Genomic DNA, 21,581 nt, shown 5'->3' with positions numbered 1-21,581 from the left:
TACCAATTTATAAAAAATATTAATAAAATTAAGATAATTGTATTTTTTCGTGGGTAATTTGTTTCTAGTTCAGTAATAATGATTTTTTCCCTCCTCTTCAAAACATAATTCAATAATACCGTCCTAAAAAAGTTCAAACTTGCCCATAACTTTAAAATGTAGACTACCTTTTTTATATCCATGTCAGTTAAATTGTCTGAAATGGTTTGTTGTAATTGGAGGACGATTTTGATTTTTCAAAGTTCGAATGAGTTTTGTCTATTTTATTCTCAGATGAAAGACGACTTCGATGCAAGACTACCGGTATTATACGGGGCGTTATAAAAGTCCCGTACGGGCCCGATAATTCCCGAACGAACGCAGCGCGCAGGCGGTGACCCGTAAGGAATCAAAAAGAAATCTTAAATGAGATCATAGGTCGAGTAGTACACGAAATTAAAGGTCTATATTAGTAGAATACAATGGCGCAAATCCGACCTCAAAACGTCTACTCTAAATAATTACGCTGGTTTAAAGGTTGAAACATTTGCAATGTAGGTCCTGTTCTAATTCTTGTCTTAGCACAAGTTGTGAAAGTGAAACTTAGTAAACGATACTGGACTTACGAAATGGTTTTTTAAGATACTTAGTCACTCTTCACGTCCAACGGAGGATGGTCTACAAGGAGTTAGGCAAAAAAACTTTAACGTAAGCGTAGCTCAAGATGTACATAGTTTTACAGTGTAATGTAAGATGTACATCAAGTAAAGACCAAAGCCTGACCTAAAAATAAGAACTTTGTATTATAATAACTGATACCAGGTCTTCCCTTTATCATTCATCTCTGCTAAATAATACCTTTATAATGATGTAGGTACACCTCAACTACTACTCAACCTATGCTCTCATTTAAGATTTCCTTCCTTTTGGCCCACCACCTGACATGGCAAAAACACGATAGTTACTTCAAAAAGTAGATTTATAGGTGCAGTGATGATGTAACAAGTTCTATTGCTTTACCTGTAATCGTTCGGGAATTTTCAGGCCCGTGCGGGACTTTTGTAACACCCTGTGTAATAGATAAGGTGTTGTATCCATAACACAATCTTACTATTGATTGCATGTCTGTAAAATACGTAGACTATTCAGGCTTTATTTTTTTAACAGATAATATCGGAAAAGGGGCGTGAAAGGTTAATTTCTGCTCAATGAGTTTACACATCCAAAATCCACTTCTCAATTTTTGCACCATTTTCTTAGAATCAAACAAATAACTACTTAGATAACCCTTATATGAAAAGGTGTTTTAGAAAATGTAATACAGTACTGATTATGTTCAGTGTTGTGAGGAATCCATTTGTAAATTAAATATAATTATGGGAACATCCTGTGCGCTTCGTGCGCTCGCTGAGCTCACTAATGTCCACACTGTTGGCACTGCAAAGTTTGTGACACAAGCTTAAGGTTGTGTGAAAACTTGTATTTTGACTTGAAAATACTCGTTTGTGACAGTGAGAATCAAGTTCAAGTTTATTTCTGAATTAACACCTGAACCGCACGAGGGACGTTGCGCTGTTTGAAGTACACATATAATCATTTGTATATACAATACATTTAATGTTACAATGTCAATTTTTAAATGCAGGAACTACTTCCTAATTTAAAAAGGCAATATGAGGATAGTGATTTTAGTAAACGTAGGTGTTAACGTATGCTCAGATGTAGCTCTATGTCGGGTAGTTTATCAATCACCTAAAAACAGGTATTACGAATTTCCATTTTAGTGTTGAGCTTCAGTTTAGTAATGTACATAATACACAGGACGTTTGAAAACCGTGCGGAAAAATTCCAGGAATGGATTCCTCTTTAGGATTGAACAAAAAATGATTACGAGAAGGTGGGTCCGGAAATGCACACTTACAGAGTTATGTGAGCTTCAATTGTACGATGCACACGCTGGCATGTCCTGTTGGCTGCAAAAACGTGCTCAACCGGTTACAATTTTTGTTACACACTTAATCATGTCGTCAATTGGTTAGACGAAGGATTGAATACCTGCAGCTCGCTAAATGATCTGATCGACTCCAGCGATATCGCATTGTTGCATTCTGTTCAACAGAACGCACTACTACGGGCGTTTTTTGTCGTGCCCGTCAATGAGACGGCGAACAAACAGGTAGTGGCAGTTGGAGAACATTTATAGATCTCCAGTTTTTTCCAGTTACACTATAACCTTTTTTCTATATGAGGAGTTCCATATAGCCGAAATTACCTCAATCTTCTGTGGGGCCGCGAATGCAAACTTTAATTTATTCGTCTTTGACTTTACGAGTAAATACACCTTGCATTCATTGGGAGAATCTTGTGACAGACACTTTGCGTGAAGGTAATTTTGCATCTAGCGCTATCATGTTCTATTAGAATATTCTAGTAATGTCCTAGGTTTGATTAAATAAATTTTAAATGTTGGTTATGTTTTAATGTTGTCGTAGTGTACCCAAAACAACACATTAGTTTTTTTGTAGCCTATTATTAATCGCTGTCTCTTTCGTTTGTCACTAGATAAAGCCACAGAGAGACAAATATAACTAAAAGTTTGTCCGTAATAGAGTGCAACTACAACGTTTCATGTGGAAAAAGGTTTTTGCATTGGATGAAATTATATCCTCCGAAACACTGTTAAATCAAGGACGTAGCCAGCGAGGAGACCCAAGGGGTCCGGACCCTCCCCCCAAATCTTCGATTTTTGAAATTACCTTTTTAGTAAATTATTATTATTTAAATAATTCAGTATTACTGAAATTTACTGCTGAAAGATCGTTCTCAACAAAGAAACGGGCCAAGGAACAAAATGAGGCCTTACTCTCCGTTCACCACGATAAAATGTCAGTTGTCTAGAACCCACCTCCAAGTTTTTCCTAGCTACGTTCTTGTATGGAATAATTACAGAATTAGCTTATACGGCCAAATAATATTACACATTTGTCCTAATGGACTTTAATATTGTAGAACAAATATTCGCAGGTCTTTGTGAATTCTGAGTTACATTACTCTATTGATATTAGTAGCTGTGATATTTTTGATTGGGAATGTTGGAAGAAGGGGTGTATCCACACACAATGAGCTCTAACCTTTTCTATATTGTAAATATATTTTTTAATTTATTTTATTTTTAATCAAAAGTGAATAAAGTTTTAAGTTTTTTAAAATATATTGAGCATATGAAAGTTGTTTAGATTTTCAAAATTCCGTGGTCATTTACGTCATTGAGAAAAAAAGGGTTTATGTGAATATTTTTTCTTTTCGTTTTAGAAATATACTGGGTCAAGAACCTACCTCTTCTCCTGTAAGGTCAGGATTCGTAGGACACTGACACGTCAATAATCTTATGAAATCCTCATTTAAATAGTGACGTAATCATGATTGATGATAGTAATTTTATGGACCGCCAGGTCAGTTAGTTAGTCAGGTTACAAGGGATTAAGACGTTGATAAACATGGCTGCTAATGAATGGCTTGTAGTAAGACACTAATAGTTATTATTCACTGCTGTCACTAGCAATGTTATCATAAGCTTCGCGATTTAATTTGTATCAAAACAACTATAATTTCTAGTTACCATTATGCATATTGGTGTTTACCTAGAAATACCTCAGTTTTGAGTAAGTTGGTCTCCTTTTCCTCTAACTGATAGATAATTCAGTTTTCGAAGAGTGGAACTTTGAGAATTTAATTAATTATAAACTCATATTATCAGTATAATTGAGGTGCTTTCTGTATAAAATAAAATGAAAATGGTGTAACTTTAATAAAAGACTGAAAGATGTGCAGTTTTGTGACCCGAACAGACTTTAGAAAATAAGGTTGTTTCTCAGAGAAGACATTTGATACTGAGAATAAAGATTGGGGTTCGTTTTTCTAGAAAGTATTCATTCACTCACTAGCTGTTGTCATGGCTTCATGATTCTCTGTAGTATAAAAAGAGGACATAGACATTTATTTAGTTTATAACCATGGAGAATTGTTAACAGCATTGTAAATAAATGGCAATAATCTAATATAATTGTTTATAACATAATAAGTTTGACACGTGTATAAGTGTCCGGTATTTCTTTTTTTGGTAATATCTTAAAAATAATTTTCTGCCGCAATAAGACTAATATTAGTCAGGTATCTGATCATGTTACCTAATATAAGAGGATGTGTTATCCAATGCTAACATTTGTTTGACACATACAAAACGCTGTCCTTGCTGCTAAGGGAACAGAAAAGGAAAGAAACGGTCTATGCTTATAAATATCTTACAGGAAAGTATTAAACATTTTATATTGAGGAAACTCTGACAATAAAAAATACCTGGTACTTCAAATTTCATTACTAGAAGATCCTAAACATTCAAGATTTAGCATTTTGGCACTGTTTACAAATCGCCCCACATAATTAGGTCTACTGCCCAAATGATTTGCTGCACAGTCATATGGCTGCAAAGTCTATTCAAAGACCAAGTTCTGAAAGCTAAAGATACAAGTGCCAAAATACAATCCTTTCAGGAGGAACAAAGAAGCAAACCAATTCTTAAAATTACCAAATATATTTTATTGATTTGTTGTGGACTCCTCTTTGAAGTATGCAATCAATTACTAAGTTGTAAAAATCTATCTTATTTCATAGCTTAACAGTAAAATTATAAAGTGGGTTATATTGCAGAAAGATCCTAGTCCAACATCCTAGTCAAGGCTAACATACTTGAGTGCCAATGATACATTTTACTTAACAAACAATTTAATAGCTGGGGCGATTTTGTGGGAAAGGGCACTTGGGCCTGTTAGCACTGCTAGACCTCTTCGAGTTGTTATCTAGGACACCAAGCGCATTCTGTTGGATACTGTAGAGACTATATGAAACAGTTCTGGCACATAGGTCTTTTAGCACTGCATTGGCCCTTGGACATAGAATATTCAACAGAGCGAACACATGGAAAATTGTAAAAATGGCACTTAGTACCTTTAGATTTTCCAGTCTTCATATTAGCACCTTCGGTTGAATATGTGCTATGGTGCTTTTAATCAATCGTGGACTATAAAGTGTTTAGATTGAAGCATTGACATTTAAAATGTCACACGTTTAGCTGTCCACCTTGTAAATAATTACGGTTGTAAGACAACCTCGTTCGACAGTTAACAACGTGATCGGAGATAATATACATGTACAACACGTTCGGCCGTCGTCACATGAACACATGCACGCTTAATTAGGCAACATATCCTCTAAGTGTACGTGATAGTAATGTTATCTGATACTGCCAATCGGCTGACTAATCGCTTTCTAACCTCTTCCTCAAGTAGCCATTTATATCTCTTATTCTCTTAGCATCGCTTGTGAAATGGCTTCAGATTTTGTGATGTTTACGTAAAGTTCATACTATAAACCTATTGATCCGTCGAAATATTTTTACAGTAACGTTCTTGTATTAACAGTAGTATTTATTCATCAAGGTATTTTTAAAACAGTGTTTACTCTATGTTGTTATAGTTTTCTACGCCGCACTGTGGAACAGCTGATTTAAAAAGCGGGCAATTAGTGAAAAAGTTTATCACAGACTTAATTTTTAGGTTATTTTTTTTCTCCACACTCCACTGTGTAATGTATATATTTTTTGGGCCGGTTTCCCTACTCCTTATCTGCTAACCTTATCGGTTTTGACCTTTAGAGACCTATATCAGTTAGATTATAGAGAGGTTCAGTGTCTCAAGTCATGAAGTGTTTTTACTCAATTTATTATCTGTACTTGACAGGATGGACATTTGCTACGGTTATATGTTGCAAAATATGTAACAGAACGTTTCGGGAACTTAAATATATCCTCTTCATCAGGTGATGATATAATTTGTTCATATAAAAAACTAGCTGTTTCCCGCGGCTTCGCACGCGTCTCTTAAGCTTTGCCCGTATATTTCTTTGCCTTCAAATAGTGTTTGGATATTTTAATATACGTAACTACTGTGTTGTAATTGCAGTTTATAATGTGCAGGCGCTTTGATAACTTTTATATCTTGCAGTACAGCCTGGTGGTTAGTTACATCAATGGGCATTGCATATAAACCTTCTACATAGAAAAATACAAATTTTCATAGTGATCGGTCCAATAGTTTCTGAGTCTATAAAGGACAAACACACAAACATTCATTTTTATATATTATGATTGCAGAAACAGTTTAAACAAAATTTGTCGTTTCTCTTAAGCTTACTCTATGCTTTAAAACTATAAGTGTAAAGAAATTTATATATAAATATATTTTTTGTCACATTATATATGTTTACAAAGAACAGCTGATTAAAAATTTGAAAAGACTCTTTCACTTAATAACATATGTTTGCTGCAATGCATTTCTTACGGGTATTTCTGTAACCAGTGGGGCGGAATCCTGAATCGGGAAAGGGATAAAAAGTATCCTATAACCTTCTACAGATCAAGACGAACAAATTAAAAAAAAAATTAGGCGAATCCGTCCAGCCGTTTGTGAGTGATGCTGTTACACACGAACAGTTTCATTTATATATATATAGATATAAAAAAATAACAGAAATAAAATGGGTTGAACATGCCCGGCAAGAGAAAATGAACCAAGGCTTTGTTACAGGAATGCAGTCACGAGTTCAAGTCTGAGCACGAAACTTCAGAGATACTAATAATCTTATATGATATGATACTGATATCTCACTTACGCCTGTGCTGATGAGACTTGTGATAATACTTTATCACTACTGAAACCCTATTATCCTTAAAAGAACTTTTTCTCTTGCCCACTTCCCAAAAACAGGGATTAGAGGTATATCAATAGTTTTAAAAGTAAACCCCTAAATTAAGATACTTTATTTTCTAAAAAAAATACTTTATAATTGTATTTTTTAAAGGCACGCGTTTATATGAAGCTCTATTTAGCGCTAATTTTTGGCTTTTATTTAACGCTACACAAGGCTTTAAACGGGGCATTAAAAATAAAATTATCCATCCAAGCAAATTACGCGTAAGAATTTTATAAAAATAAAAATCACAACATCACCGGTAAAGAAAGTGGTGAATTTTTTTGTATCAACTGGTAGAAGTATTCCTTTCTGAAAATGTTTAGTTAATAAACTGTTCATAATATGTAGTGGTAGGTTTTATATATATATATATATATATATATATATATATATATCATCTATAATTATGCTATTAGTTCAGCAAGAAAAAAAGTGTAACCGATTTTGTCTATTCTTCGTACGTTATTTATTTAATTAAAAATTGATTTTCTTAAAGTTTACGTATAATTTTTATTGGCTTATTTTACATCATTATCTTAAGAAATTAATTCTTTACAAGTTTTGTTAAAGAATTTTACGTGTTTGTTACACATTTAACAAAGTTAATCTACTTGAAATCTAAATGAAACTTGTTTTTGGACACTGAATTTTGCGTATTTCTTCAGATATCTTAAAAATTACTGCAGCTAGAGGTCTGGTACCAATTTTATTCAATTTTTCAGTTCAATTTGTATAATATACATTAAATTTTACGTCCTGGGTAACGCCCAAAATAATTTAATAGGGCTCCCTTTTAACGGTGGCACTGAAATCTGGGCGAAATCTTTCACCCTGTATAGCTCGCTAACTAAGCGTTTCTGGACCTATGTGTATATGAACTTTTTTCGTTATTTTCACCGTAATAACAAGTCCTGACAGTTTCTCCGTTTCTTCATGGGACACCCTGTATATTCTATATATATATACATATATACAGGGTGTTCTGAAAAAAGGTGCCCATAAGTCAGGGCGTGATTCCTCACATCAAAATAAGAAAAAAAGGTCTAATTAACATAGGTCCGAAAATGCTTAGTTACCAAGTTATACAGGGTGAAAGATTTCGTCTGAATTTCAGTTCCCCTGCTGCAACGAAGCCCTACGGGTATTTGTTGGCTGTTAATTAAGATGTACAATTTAGCGTACTTTATGTAAAATGAACTGAAAAAATTGAATAAAACCGTTTCCAGGACCTGTAGCTACAGTAATTTTTAAGATATGTGACGAAATACGCGAAACTTGGTCCCGAAAAACAAGTTACATTTTAGGTTTGAAGCAGATTTACTATTGTTAAATGTACAATAAACACAAAATATTTTTTCACGGTACTTGTAGAAAATTTAATTTCGAAGAGAAAGATGTAAAAATAAGTCTATAATAGACAAACGCAAACTTTAAAAAATAATCCTTAATTTACATACAAAAACACATGAAAAATAGACAAAATCTGTTTAAGCCTCTCTACAAATGTAATATTGAAATTAAAACAGCTGTTTTATTAAAACAAATTAATGAGTTACTATTATTTTTTATCAAGTAAATATTTTTAACAATCATACATTATCATACATAAAAAAAGTTATCTGAATTATCATTCAACAAAAAAAGTTACACTTGTCCTAAAAAAACTAACCACGTCACAGTAGATGTTCAAAATGTTTCCCCTCATTCAAAAATACAAGCATCCAGCCGTCTTCTCATAGACTGCCGAACTCTTTCGAAGATCCCAGGTGTCTCACGTATCCTTTGAATCCCGTTAACAATCCTTATTCGCAAACTCTTCTATGGTATCCACAAGCGAGTCGTAGACAAGCGTCTTTAATGTCCCCATAAGAAAAAGTCTAGAGGATTGAGGTCAGGTGACACCTTGCAGGCCATGCTACTGGGGCTCCTCGGACCAATCCATCTGTTTAGATATGCTTCATTTAAAAATTCTCTTACTTGTAATGTGTAATGAGGCTGGAGCTCCATCCTGCATGAACCACATGTTGTTGCGTGTGTATAGTGGCACATCTTCAAGTAACTCATTCAGATTAGTCGTCAAGAAATGTAAATAATTTTCACCATTGAGCGTATCAGGTTAAAAAAAACTAATAAAAATTTTATCACCCAGAATAGCAGCCCATTACGTTTATAGAAAAACTGATATTGGTGACGGTTCTCTGAAATAGCACGTGGATTTTCAATTGCCCACATGTGAGTATTGTGGGTGTTAAGTGTTAAGAATAGCCATTCTTGAAAAATTTTGCTTCATCAGTAAAGATAATGTAATTTAAAAAATGTGGATTTCTGCACCTTTGGATAAGCCATTGGCATAGCTGAACACGAGGAAAGTAATCTCGAGGCAAAAGAGCCTGGACCCTTTGATAGTGATAAGAATGCAACTGCTGCTCGTGTAAAATCTTCCAGACAATTGAATTACTAAACACCGAAATCCAAGGCTAGTTCTCTAGTACTTCTTCCAGGATGATTCTCTATTTCGTCCAACACGCCCTCCTCCAATTCAGCTGTACACGTTGTACGTGGCCGTCCTGATCTACCAACTTTTCCAGATTTAAAGGTTCCCGTCTCGCTTAGCCTTCTATGAATGGAAGAAAACATTTTATGAGTCGGTAACTGTCTATGAGGAAAATGTTCCTGATAGAGTCGTCTAGCCTGACGACTGTTGCAATGTGCAAGACCGTACATTAAATGCATGTCTGCCATTTCACCATTAGTGTACATAATATTCATATTACCTGCCATGATGAATAAGATATTATTAGCTATCAAAAATTAACTTCAACGGCACTCGCACTAACTTGTATTAAAGTACAGATCAACACACGCACTTAATGAGCAATGGAAAAATAGCTGCTTGTAATGTTTATTTAAATTATTATAAACAATGTTACATTGTTAAAACATATGTTTTAAATAGAAAATTATTTTGTTTCTCAAATCAAATATTTTAATAAAACAGCTGTTTTAATTTCAATATTACATTTGTAGAGAGCTTAACAGATTTTGTCTATTTTTCATGCGTTTTGTATGTAATTAAGGATTATTTTTTAAAGTTTGCGTTTGTCTATTATAGACTTATTTTACATCTTTCTCTTCGAAATTAAATTTTCTTACAAGTACCGTGAAAAAATATTTTGTGTTTATTGTACATTTAACATAGTAAATCTGCCTTCAAACCTAAATGTAACTTGTTTTTCGGGACCAAGTTTCGCGTATTTCGTCACATATCTTAAAAATTACTGTAGCTAACAGGTCTGGAAACGGTTTTATTCAATTTTTCAGTTCATTTTACATAAAGTACGCTTAAATTGTACATCTTAATTAACAGCCAACAAATACCCGTAGGGCTTCGTTGCAGCAGGGGGAACTGAAATTCAGACGAAATCTTTCACCCTGTATAACTTGGTAACTAAGCATTTTCGGACCTATGTTAATTAGACCTTTTTTTCTTATTTTGATGTGAGGAATCACGCCCTGACTTATGGGCACCTTTTTTTAGAACACCCATATATATATATATAGTTAAACTTTTGGTGCATTAGAAGATAGAGCGATTACGTGTATATAATACATATATATGAGTAAAATATTAGTAAGCCGATATTGTACTCGGCTTTTTACTTTTGTACTCCATTTACTTTTTTGAAATCACGCATTTTATCTCAGTATTACTTCATTTTTAATTTGCTACAATCTACAATTGCTCAAACAGCGAATAGTTCTTCATCCAACGACTACATCCTTACAAAAAATGAGCCCTCCTTGTTGAATTTTAATTTTTGTTCATGCAAAATCGTAATCAAGCAACCTTGAAACCCCCTTGCAACAAATATTTGTGCAGATCTTACCAAGATTTGAATTTATGCCATGTTTTCTGGTTGCCTGCCGTAGCCGTGTTTGTTCAGTATTGCCAAATTGAGAAATAAAACAAATTTAAAAACTGAATAATATAAGAAATACGCAGTAATTTGTAACGAGAGTTTCAAAGCAAGTCCGTTGAGAAGTGGAAATTAATATTTACAAGCTTGCTTCAGTCCTTAGCGGTAAGGTAGTTCCTCATTTATAATGCAACGTCCCTGAAGTATAGTCTGTTTTTAAAATGAATTCTCTATTGTCATTGAGCCGTCGCTCTACTCAATACAAGTTATATAACCTAATTTGTCAGCAAGTTAAGCAATTTTTCATCAGACTATAAATTTGGAATGGTTTCTGAAACGAACGAAGCAAATTCTTGTCGCCGTATAGACTTTTGGTAACATTGCATTACTCATCTTTGCCAAATGTACTTCTGATTTAATAATTTCAAAATCGTATATAACACAAAATACCAAGTCGGTTTATTTATACAATTAATTAATTTATTCGGTTAATTACAGTACAATTAATTTTATACAGTTAATTGCATATACAATTATACGTAATATCTTTGTTTAATACTAATTGTGTTCGTGAATAAATCACTTTTCAGTATTGGCTTAATCAACAATTTTTACAGGAACGGGAGAGTGTATCCTGTGTGGTATAATATTATGTAATAGTTTATATTCAACGGAATTTTAGTTAAACTACTAATAATTGTAAATCATGTAATCTTTCAAAGAGCGCTCGTTAAGTTAGTAAAATGGTATTTAAAAACCCTGTACATTATTTCTTTGTGGGAATTTCAACAAGATAAAAACAGTATTGGTAACCCTGATAGTTTTATCAGTATAATGTAATGTAATATAAAATACTAGCTGTTTCCCGCGGCTTCGCACGCTTTTCGTAAGTTTTGCCCGCGTATGAGCATTTCTGGTTGAAGTAAATTATATTTCCAACCCCGATGTAGATTTTACCTTGATGTCACGATCAAGAAAATATGTCAAAAATGTATTGTACATGCATAATGTATTTTATTACAAAGTGGTCTACCACTCAACCTTTAAGTTCAACCAAAAATTTAGTTTAGACAATTATACATCATAACTTAGCGCCTTCAAATAGTGTTTCACTGTTTAATATACGTATCTATCTCGTAATTGCAGGTTATAATGTGCAGGCGCTTTGAAAACTTTTCTTCATTTTATTCGTTTATATTCACGACATAAGCGAATAATTCAGATAACAATTATCCTATCTTCTAAGTTAGACTAAATTACGGATACATGTGAAATTTGATTGAAATTGGTTCAGTCGTTTTGGAGTTTATTGGCAACATACATCGTGACTCAAGATTTTTATATATATAAGATTTATAGCGGAACCAGGAAAACGGAGGTGGATAAGGGGGGAAAAGTGTTATTTAATTAATAGCGTATGCGCTGCGTCCCTGTAAGCAGATTTCCCTTTTCCTTGAAAATATACTATATCGCTTACCTTTACACTTCATCGTGGTCTAGTAAGGTTATTTAATAATGTTGTTTTAACCGGAACGAAACAACCAGCGAACTGTTCAGCAAATAAGGAAGTGGTTTATCGTCAGTTGCGCCACGCCTCTTGACAGCAATAAACCAAGGGGGCCAGCACGGGATTGAAGTGATAGACAACAATACCGAAAACGTTTCGCAAGGTGTCTTACCTGCAGTCCGTTATCAGCGCAGGGCGCAGCCAGTTTCTGCGTCTGCGCGGTTTTTGTGCACCGCGCAGGCGCAGTGGTCCACGGCGCGGTGTTCGGTTTCGCCGACAGCTCAGCTGTGGTGACGCGGTGCGGCGTGACCGTGAAAAATCGATTTCAGGGAAAGTATTTCCGCGGCCTGTCCGTCAAACCGCATTTGTCCATGGGATCTGGTGTAATCTAAACAAACACAGACAGTTTCAAGGAACTTTATTAACAATTTACTTGGCCTACTATAGCTATGTCACTTAAAGTTGATAATTATGGCCATAATCAAGTCTACTTTCAGTATAAAAAAAATGTTTTATTTTGTAACATTGTGATTGTCTTTTTAAAAACGTTATTTAATTTCATAAACTTACTATAGGCCTACAATATATATTTCTTGACATTTCTAAAATGAATATTAAGAATGTTTAGGATTCTACACCCTCGAATGGAACTAATCACCTTGTCTGTAATTTTGTGATGGCCACTGGTCATACATTAACTAAATCTATGTCACAACATAAATAATAATTAAACTATACAAATAGTGTACGTGCCTTGGAGCATACAGGTATACGACTATATTAAGGGACTTACAAGACTAGAAGATAAAAATAAATGTATTCGATCAGTTTTAGCGTTAATGCACTTCCGCAGAATAGTCTATAATTACAAAAAAAAAAAAAAAAAAAAAAAAATAATTGTCTTGAGTCCATTTAAAAGGTTTAAGAGGATTAGATCAGATATTTTAACAATATTGGCTAAAGAAAACACTGATTTCAAACTTTGATTAATGAGCTAAAGTAATCTGACGTACTCCACGGCTAGTTTTTCAACTTCTTCAAGTTATAAACTTCAGTTTGAGCATCGGTGTCACGAATTGCCTGTAACCAAGCTAAAGGCAAAAGCAAGGAGCTAATATTCTCATATTTTTCGATGGCTGAATGTATCAAATGGTTGACAATCCAGAAATTTGGACGGGAGGCCTTTTAATGTATACGTCCAGTGATGTGTTCCACAGTAACTACAAATATATGGGTCTTCAGAACTAAATGAGGAGGCTGCAATCGTGAGTAAGCAGTGGTGGGGTTCACTATTCTTTGCCAGGATGTCCGTGGTTTACGCATCAAAACCGTTGAGACATTTTCATCCCTGTCAGACATTAGCCAAGATGCTCCAAGAAGCAGCATTCTAAACATTTCGGAAACTACTTGAGGTTCAATACGTCCAACCTATGACAACAATCACATGAGGAGATCTCGGGAGATTTTTCCTGTGTTCGAATTTACAATTAATGACAGCATTGTAACTGACCCGACTGTGTTATGTTTAAAATTTGGAGATTCAATTCCATGTACAGTAAACCTTTAACAATTTCTTGATGATTCCACATTTGCAGCAGCAAGCTGAGGTGGTTACAATGTCTGAATCAAGCGTTGACATTCATTCTGCTTTGGTTGAAACTGTGCTGTCTGCCATCAACACGTATACCATAATATATCGCTTAGTCAGGGGTATCCTGTGTTCATTATCAAAGAAGTTCGGTAATATTGTTCAGGTGCTTGTATCATTGTTTAGGTGCACTTCACTAATAGGATGGTTTCCTTCCATTTACAACACAGCTTCGATCAGTCTATTTTCTAAAGGGGCTTGCAATCTATCTTCAGTTTGGGCCAATCTATGTTGCAGGCGTTGCCTCAAACATATGTGAAAAATTGTATGCAGTCTTTTTAGGATCTACTATCTTATCGTTCTAAATAACCAATGCTTCAAGGGAGGTCGTACCACTCACAGGTTGATACCATCTAACTTTACTTCCAAGAGGTATTTGACAAGTTTCCATAATGACCTCTTTTTGGGGCAGCTTCCAGCTTTTGGATTCTTGCCTAATCTTATTATCTGAACCAAATCCTACCTTTTAAAAGAGTATCTAAAGTACCTTTTTATGGAGTGAGTTCTGAGCGTTGCTTCTGATTCAGGAGTGCCTCAAGGTTCCAGTATGGATCCTGTTTTCTTACCTATCCTGAACTGTAACAACCAGCTTTATGCATGTGCTACTATAATGTCATTAGAATTATCAATTCTTGTAGGAATGTTCGAATCTGAATACCACAAAACCGATCAAAATAGAGGCTTTGGTTTGTGCCAACATTTTAGGTAAATGGTTTTAAAGTTTACGCAACATCCTAAAGTTTTGAACAGTAATGGCAAAAAGTAACTCAAATTGGCATTAAAAGGTATCCCCCAAGATTAATTTGTTTATCTGTAAGAGTTATCAGGTGATACGTTTTGGTGCCTTATACAGTAATATTTTTCATAGTGCGTAATAATATATTAGTATTTAAATAACACAAACACTAATAAGGAATAAGGATTCCAATCGCGTGCACAGTTGGTTAGCACAGAAAGCAGGAAAATGTGTAACAATCTTAATCACCCTAACTAACAGAACTGAAACTCTTTGCCACTCAAAAAATGGAACGCACCCCACACAGAATCCTCTTGAGACACGACATTGGCCCACATGTGACTGAGTGTGTGAGTCACGTGCAAGTTTCAGCACCGTATCCAGACTGGAGTGGTCGCCCACCTCCAGACCCACTCCGCCTTAATTACAACACCTCCTAATTCTGCCACACGTGATGTGTCAACTGTCAATTCACTAGTGACACGTGACGCAAGGATTATCATTGGGTTTGGTGGAATCCGGATGGTCGCCACTCCTAATGGTCAATCCACATGACTTTGGGAGACGTGGTGAGATTTTATGGAACATGGACTTTTAAATTTTGATATTTGTGAATTTTTTACATGACGTTCCCGGTTTTTTCTCAAATACGCCTGTTATACCATGTATAGCATACTAGATTAAATACTAGACTTGATTGACCACGCGACTAAAAAACGTCTTCGAGCACTAGCAAGAATGAAAACTGTTGTTGTTCTTTTTCAGTGATAGTACACAATCAAATAAATATTGAAATTTATCAAAAGACTCTTTAATTAATATTAGGTAAGTGTACGCCAGACCTGACCACGTTCCGCATGACAGGATTTGCTGAAGTTTTATACATAATTTTAAATCTATTGGTCAATTCGTTCTGGATATGTATATCCTTCCAGAAAGATTGGCAAACATCTACTAGAAAAGCTTGCCAACTCCATGAATGATAGGCTTAGCTGACGCTCAGCCAAATCTCAGGCACATTCTCCATCATTGAAATCGATCTTGCCTACGTAAAAATTTGGGTTCGTGCAAAATCCTTTTCATTCTCCAGATTCCTTCTGAGGGACAGGATAGTTCTCGTGGTAGATGCCGCTAACGATCAGGTAATGATTTTCCCGAGACCAATTTAAAATGTTTGCTAACTCTCAGCCAAATCCCATGTGACATGCACCATTTTCGTACTCGGTATTGTTTATATAAAAATGAAGCTTCCTGCAAAATTATATAGGCAATTTTTTAATTGTCGTGCGTACAGACGAAATTTTCAGCCCCTCGAGCGATGGGCTTTGCTAACGCTCAGCCAATTAATGGTTATAAGACCCCCGCCCTCTCCCATGATGAAAAGTATGGGGAAATAATATACGCTTTAGTATTTAAATACTTACAAACCAGATATAATTTGTATAAGGCATAATCGACGTTTTTATTCCTAAAAGGATTGTTTAGCTAATATGTTTACATTCTCACGGTAACTCTCCTTTGAATATGACAAAGCCACTGGGTAGAAAAATAATAAAAGACAATTATCATGAAAACCCCTAACGAATTTTTGGTGAGTAAGCAGCTCTAAATTTCCATTTTGTCAAATACCAATGGTCTCAGTTTTCACGTGGTTACAATTAAGTTGTAAACTTTACACCATCTCACACTTGAAACAAACTTGAAAACAATTCGTAAAGTAAGAGAACGTTTTAGTTTTCAGTTTTACTGCGTTGTACTCGGTGTGCGATAGAAAGATGTTGCAGAATTCCAAGAAACTTTGTGATAAGGCGACAATTACATTCCAAACATGTCTCGGCTGATCTGTCACAGCGTGCTCTGACACGTAAAAGTGTTTAATGTGAAAAGGCGTCTTCGTCTGTCCGCTTCACTGGGGCGTTTCATCCATTGTTTGTGAATTTAATATCTTCCGTTTACAAGTTATACTTAACAGATCGAATATTGAGCTTATAGAGGGTATTTTCCTTATTTAATTTAATTTTAGTTACCACGTGCCAAACTACGTAAAAGAAAACTTAATTAATTTTGATATACACAATATGTGTTTGTGCAATTGCACAATAAACAACAGTCGGTTTAGATAATAATCACGTAACGATAATGAAATTTAGTACTTTCGTCTAACTGACAGCTCAAGAAGTCAATCAGGATCGGGCACAGAATGAAACTACGTTTGCAGTAGTAGCGTAGTTGTTGTAGTGTAAATCTTTGTTGAAGATTGCATGAGACATTTCAGGGAAGAAGCATGATCAGAAGGGGTGTTGTGGAGTAGGAGCTGAAAAGACAAGCAGAGTTTTGGAATGATGAAGAACGTAGCGGACGAAAATGATTAGAGCTATTGAAAGATGTCACATCTAAAAGTGATTTGAAGGATGGAGTGGACAATCACAGAAGACATAACAATGGCGCACCAAATATGTGTGCAATAAATCAAATTAAAATAGAGGTATGGTAGAAGCGTCTGCGGACTGAGCTGTGGGGTAAGTTCTGCAGATTAAAGGTTAAACATAGCTGGCGCTACGGAAGGATGCAGGAGGATGTAGACAGCCTGTAGAACAGCATCCTTTGTTGTAAGAACCCGTCCGAGTCAGGTCCTGCGAGCGGTTGACTGTCCGGACCCCGGACACTGACCTTTACTTTCTGCACTGCGAGTGCACCGCCGCGCCGCGCCGCTGTCTGGCTTCTCCTTCAAGCAAGCCATCCTTCACAAGCCCTCATTTATAATACTAACTTCAATGGGGCTCAGAATCGATAGGGTGAAATTTAAAATAAACATTTAATATTTGTACTAATTATTATTATTAAGTTCTTATTATGTGTCCAGTCCTTAAGCTATAAATAACCCTACAGTGGTTCCTGCCATAATAAAGAAAATATTCCAAATTTATCACATTAAAAACTATGTATCTTTCTCAGATTACAACTTCAATCGTACTGATACTCGGTTTTGTTAAGTACTAAAACACTTCGAAAGATTGATGATTGGTGGTGAACCACGTCATCATTAAATATTATAAAGTATTAAAAATAGTTACCAAGTTTATTTATTTCCTAACAGAACTGTTTTTCTATGCCCTCTTCTTCTATACAATCGCAACGAATTGTAAACCGATGCGAATCCTTAATGGAATCTTAAGCTAAAAACATTTTCAGCTCGCTATTATCTAATCTGTCAAAGATAATCGTACTCGTGAAGTATTGAAATGTAAAAGGTTAGATCTGGAATGTGTATTTCTGTATGTAGCACAAATATAAATTTCTGATCGAATGATTGCATTTTGTGTGGCATACTAACTAATATACCAGAACAACGGAATATCGAAGGCCCCGGCAGGATATAACGGAAGCCATTCCGACAAAGCAGTGTCATCGCGAATGCTGCTAAGTCACATGATAAGAAAATGTCATTCGATTGTTCTCAGTTTGTTAACAAATTTGTTTATTCTGCGTTTTTCTCGTTGCCAACGTCGTTACCCATAAGACCAATGTAAAAAAACCACGATTTAGTGTTTGATACAAGAGTTCCCCCAACACTTTTGTGATTGTTGTTACAACAACTTTTATAATTGAAAACTTTCTCAATTAGGATCGTTATGAGGACATTGAATTATGATAATGAGTTGGCGGATCACGTGGACTCTGATCACGTGCCCGCAGTTCTGCGCCTGGAAAAGTTCTCGCATTCGCGTTTTCTGATTCGGACGTGTACACGTGATTCGCTAACTCCGTTTCTATAGGAACTTTAAAAAATAATACACTCACTCAAGTAATGTATTGTTATGAAACAAATGAACATTTAGAGATGCAAATTAATTGGCGTAACGGAGATAACGGTTCACGGTCAATTCATGGACAAATTAAAACGAAAAACGCGAAATTTAATATTACAGTTGAAATCGGGTATTTTCAAATGGTGGCGGGGCAAATGGTACTGGAGACCCCCGCTGGTATCCTGAGTGTCCAGTGCTGAGCCAAGGCTGTTCTCTCCCCGGGACCTTGGACTCCCGTTGTCGCCCCCTCTGCCGCCCACCGCCCCACAGTACGGCCTCGCCGACAGCTGTGGCTGCGGTAGGAATGCGGGTCGGCGGACCGGAACATGGCCGGCCGTTGCACTGGACAAGGGACCAGCGGACTGTGTTCTTTGGTAGATTTGCCGGTCCGGATGAATGGAACGGAAAAATGTCTCAGGTGTTTTGAAAGTAGCACAGCCACATTTTTGTTCTGGAATAATGCCGAAACTTATTTTGTTGGCAAAATCAAATAAATTTAATATATTTAGTATTTTATGTATAATATTTAGAAAATATGTAGCACGAAATACAATTATATGAATGAACATTGTAACTTCCAGAATGATAAATGTATTAATAATATGTAGAAATTATTAGGTGAAAATAAAAATAAATAGATAAGATTTATGTCGAGTAAAGTAGCGTTATCTGTATTATCATGTTATGTACAGCGTATGAGTACACAGTATACAACGTGAAATATCAAATTCTCTCTCCCTCCCTCTTTCTCCCCACCTCTCTTCCCCCCCTCTCTCTCTACTAGAATGAATACTTTTCCTCACTTTATTGTAACATTTATAGTACTATTATTGTTTATACCCAACGATTTCAACACCTGTAAGTTTTAAACTAACCACTTCTGCAATATTGTAGTTTAAAATTCAGTGCATCAGTGTGCCTACATTAGTAATCTAATTTACTCTGTTATCGTTTGGAATTTTAAATCAGTTCTTTGAGAGTCTGTTAGATCCCTGGTCGTATTCTCACTCCATCTCGTTTGTAGTAAAAGTATCCAGGTTCTCACATCGCCTTCGGTAGCTCAGTTGGTAGAGCGGTGGACTGTAGAGGCAACTGGTTCAGGTATCCATAGGTCGCTGGTTCAAATCCGGCCCGAAGGAGTTACTTTTTGGAAAGTTAAAATTAAAAGCTTTACCAAGCTTTATATGTTTTAAATTTTAACAATTGATCTATCAATACTTACAGTTTAACATATTTTAAATTAATTAATAACTACTTAAAATATAATTGGATGACCGTTAGCGAAGCTTGTAAACTGAGGGTCGTAAGTAATTTAATTTCTGTCAGTTTCAATGTTTGTCCGCATGATTTCTCCAGAGTAAACTAACCTATAGACTTGAAATTTTGCATGAAGCTTCATTTTTATATAGGCGTCTTCAAGTTCTACAACGGTTTGCGTCATGCTTCATGTGATTTTGCTGCGCGTTAGTGAACTTTTTTAGACTGGTCATATGGGTAACATCGATGGTTACGAGAAAATTGCAGAATAAATAAATTTTTAAACAAAATAAGTACGGTCATATGACATTTTAATGTGTGACATAGTAACATAATAACCAAACTTAATAGCCTTGAACCTTCGCGTACAACCGAGTAGTGAAACTTGCGCGATGCATGGTATAGTGTACTCCTACGTGTATAAAATAAAAAAATATCTTATTATGGTCCAATCTGCTTAACTTTTTGCAGATCAAGCAAGCTTATGTGGGTCCCAGGAGGGTTTACGTCTGGCTGGTTTATACCTTTCAGTTGAACTTCACTGTTTACAGCAAAAACCGACGTGTCACTTTTATATGGACAGCATTATGGATGCCCAGGATTGGCACATCACAATATGCAAATGTTGAGATATCAGGGTGTAAGGGTAGATCGGTAGTTGCAGTCTACTGCGGAAGATGACTTTTGGAGTTGGTGGGTTTCTTAAGTGTTAAGGACTGTTGCTAGCCTAGACATAAGGGCGTGACACCTCCTACCTACTTTGACTGGAAAGGCTGGTACAGAGCTGGCTTCACCTTCTTCTAAGGAGATATGACATACATTAATGCAACAAGTCCTTCCTCATGGATCTTGACAAGAGGTGACTCCTACCCTCAACCTTACCATTTTGAATATCCTTCTCACTCCGGAGACAGCGTAAAGTCCTTATAGGACTAATTGCAATTTCTCAGCTTCTTGTCCTAAAATAACAAAAATAGTTTATGTGAGACACTATTTTTCTATGCGTAAAGTACTTCAAATGTATAAATTATGTTGACAAATTATTGGATGTGGAATTGGATTGATGGAAAATACTCAAAACTAACGCTTCTGGTAGGGCATACTTAATGTTTTGCTTGCCGATCGCCAAACGAATCCCGCTTTTCTAATTACTGTTATTCAGTTCTGAGCGGCCCACTGTATTAAGACAAGATCAAGGCCGCCTACGAAAACAGCTTAGTGTTCTCTGTTTTTTGCGATCTGATCTAATTCTGTCCGCATATGGTGTCGGTTAGATCAGCGATTAGGCTATTTACGGCTCTCAAGAGAAGGCTTATAGTCTCAAGGTCGGCCGAATTATCCGATTATCCGTCAGCCGTCCGTCGGCTCTTCGACTGCCTTGGGGACAAACAAGGAAGCGATGGGAAGAAGCGTCGCTTCGTCGCTCAGCACGCATTAAATCATCGCAGCCCACTTGAGACCCACGATGAGAGATAAAGCCGCCAGCTGATGACGCGGAGTGGGTCCAGGGTCGTTCTCACTCGTGCTGGGTGTGCTTTACCTTGCAGGACGTGATGAAGTGTTAGAGAGGTAAACCTTGCAGGCCTGAGCCGTCAGACTGTGGGTTTTGGTTTTGTACAGCGAGTGCCTTTCGTCAACAGTGAAACTAAGAAAGGTTGTGGTTGATCATGTCTGCTGTCCAGATATATTAAGGAGCAATATGATCTTCCTGGCCTTATTTACCGGATAGGATTAAGCCAAGAGCCACGAAATAACATTAAGAACTCTGCGCTTTATAAGCAAAAAGGAAAATGGAACCAGGAGTTGCACTCTTAACAAGTGAAAGTTGGTGTTTCTTTTATGGATTAATAATACCCAAAACTACGTTTACTTGTACCTTGATATATACAGGGTAAGATAGAAGTGCGTGTATCTAATATTA

At 35.9% G+C, this 21,581-nt stretch overlaps 1 non-coding gene across 1 annotated transcript; it reads left to right on the top strand.

Moving 5' to 3' along the window:
- Positions 1 to 19,452: 19,452 nt before the first annotated feature.
- Trnay-gua lies at positions 19,453 to 19,542 on the top strand. Its single transcript is given in 2 exon segments — positions 19,453 to 19,489; positions 19,507 to 19,542. It is a non-coding gene; the product is annotated as a tRNA-Tyr (tRNA).
- The last annotated feature ends 2,039 nt before the right edge of the window (positions 19,543 to 21,581 follow it).

This window comes from Homalodisca vitripennis, chromosome 6 (genome assembly GCF_021130785.1).
Source record: "Homalodisca vitripennis isolate AUS2020 chromosome 6, UT_GWSS_2.1, whole genome shotgun sequence".
NCBI lineage: Eukaryota > Metazoa > Arthropoda > Insecta > Hemiptera > Cicadellidae > Homalodisca > Homalodisca vitripennis.
Note: the sequence above shows the minus strand (reverse complement) of the source record. Positions and strands in the feature narration are given on the sequence as shown.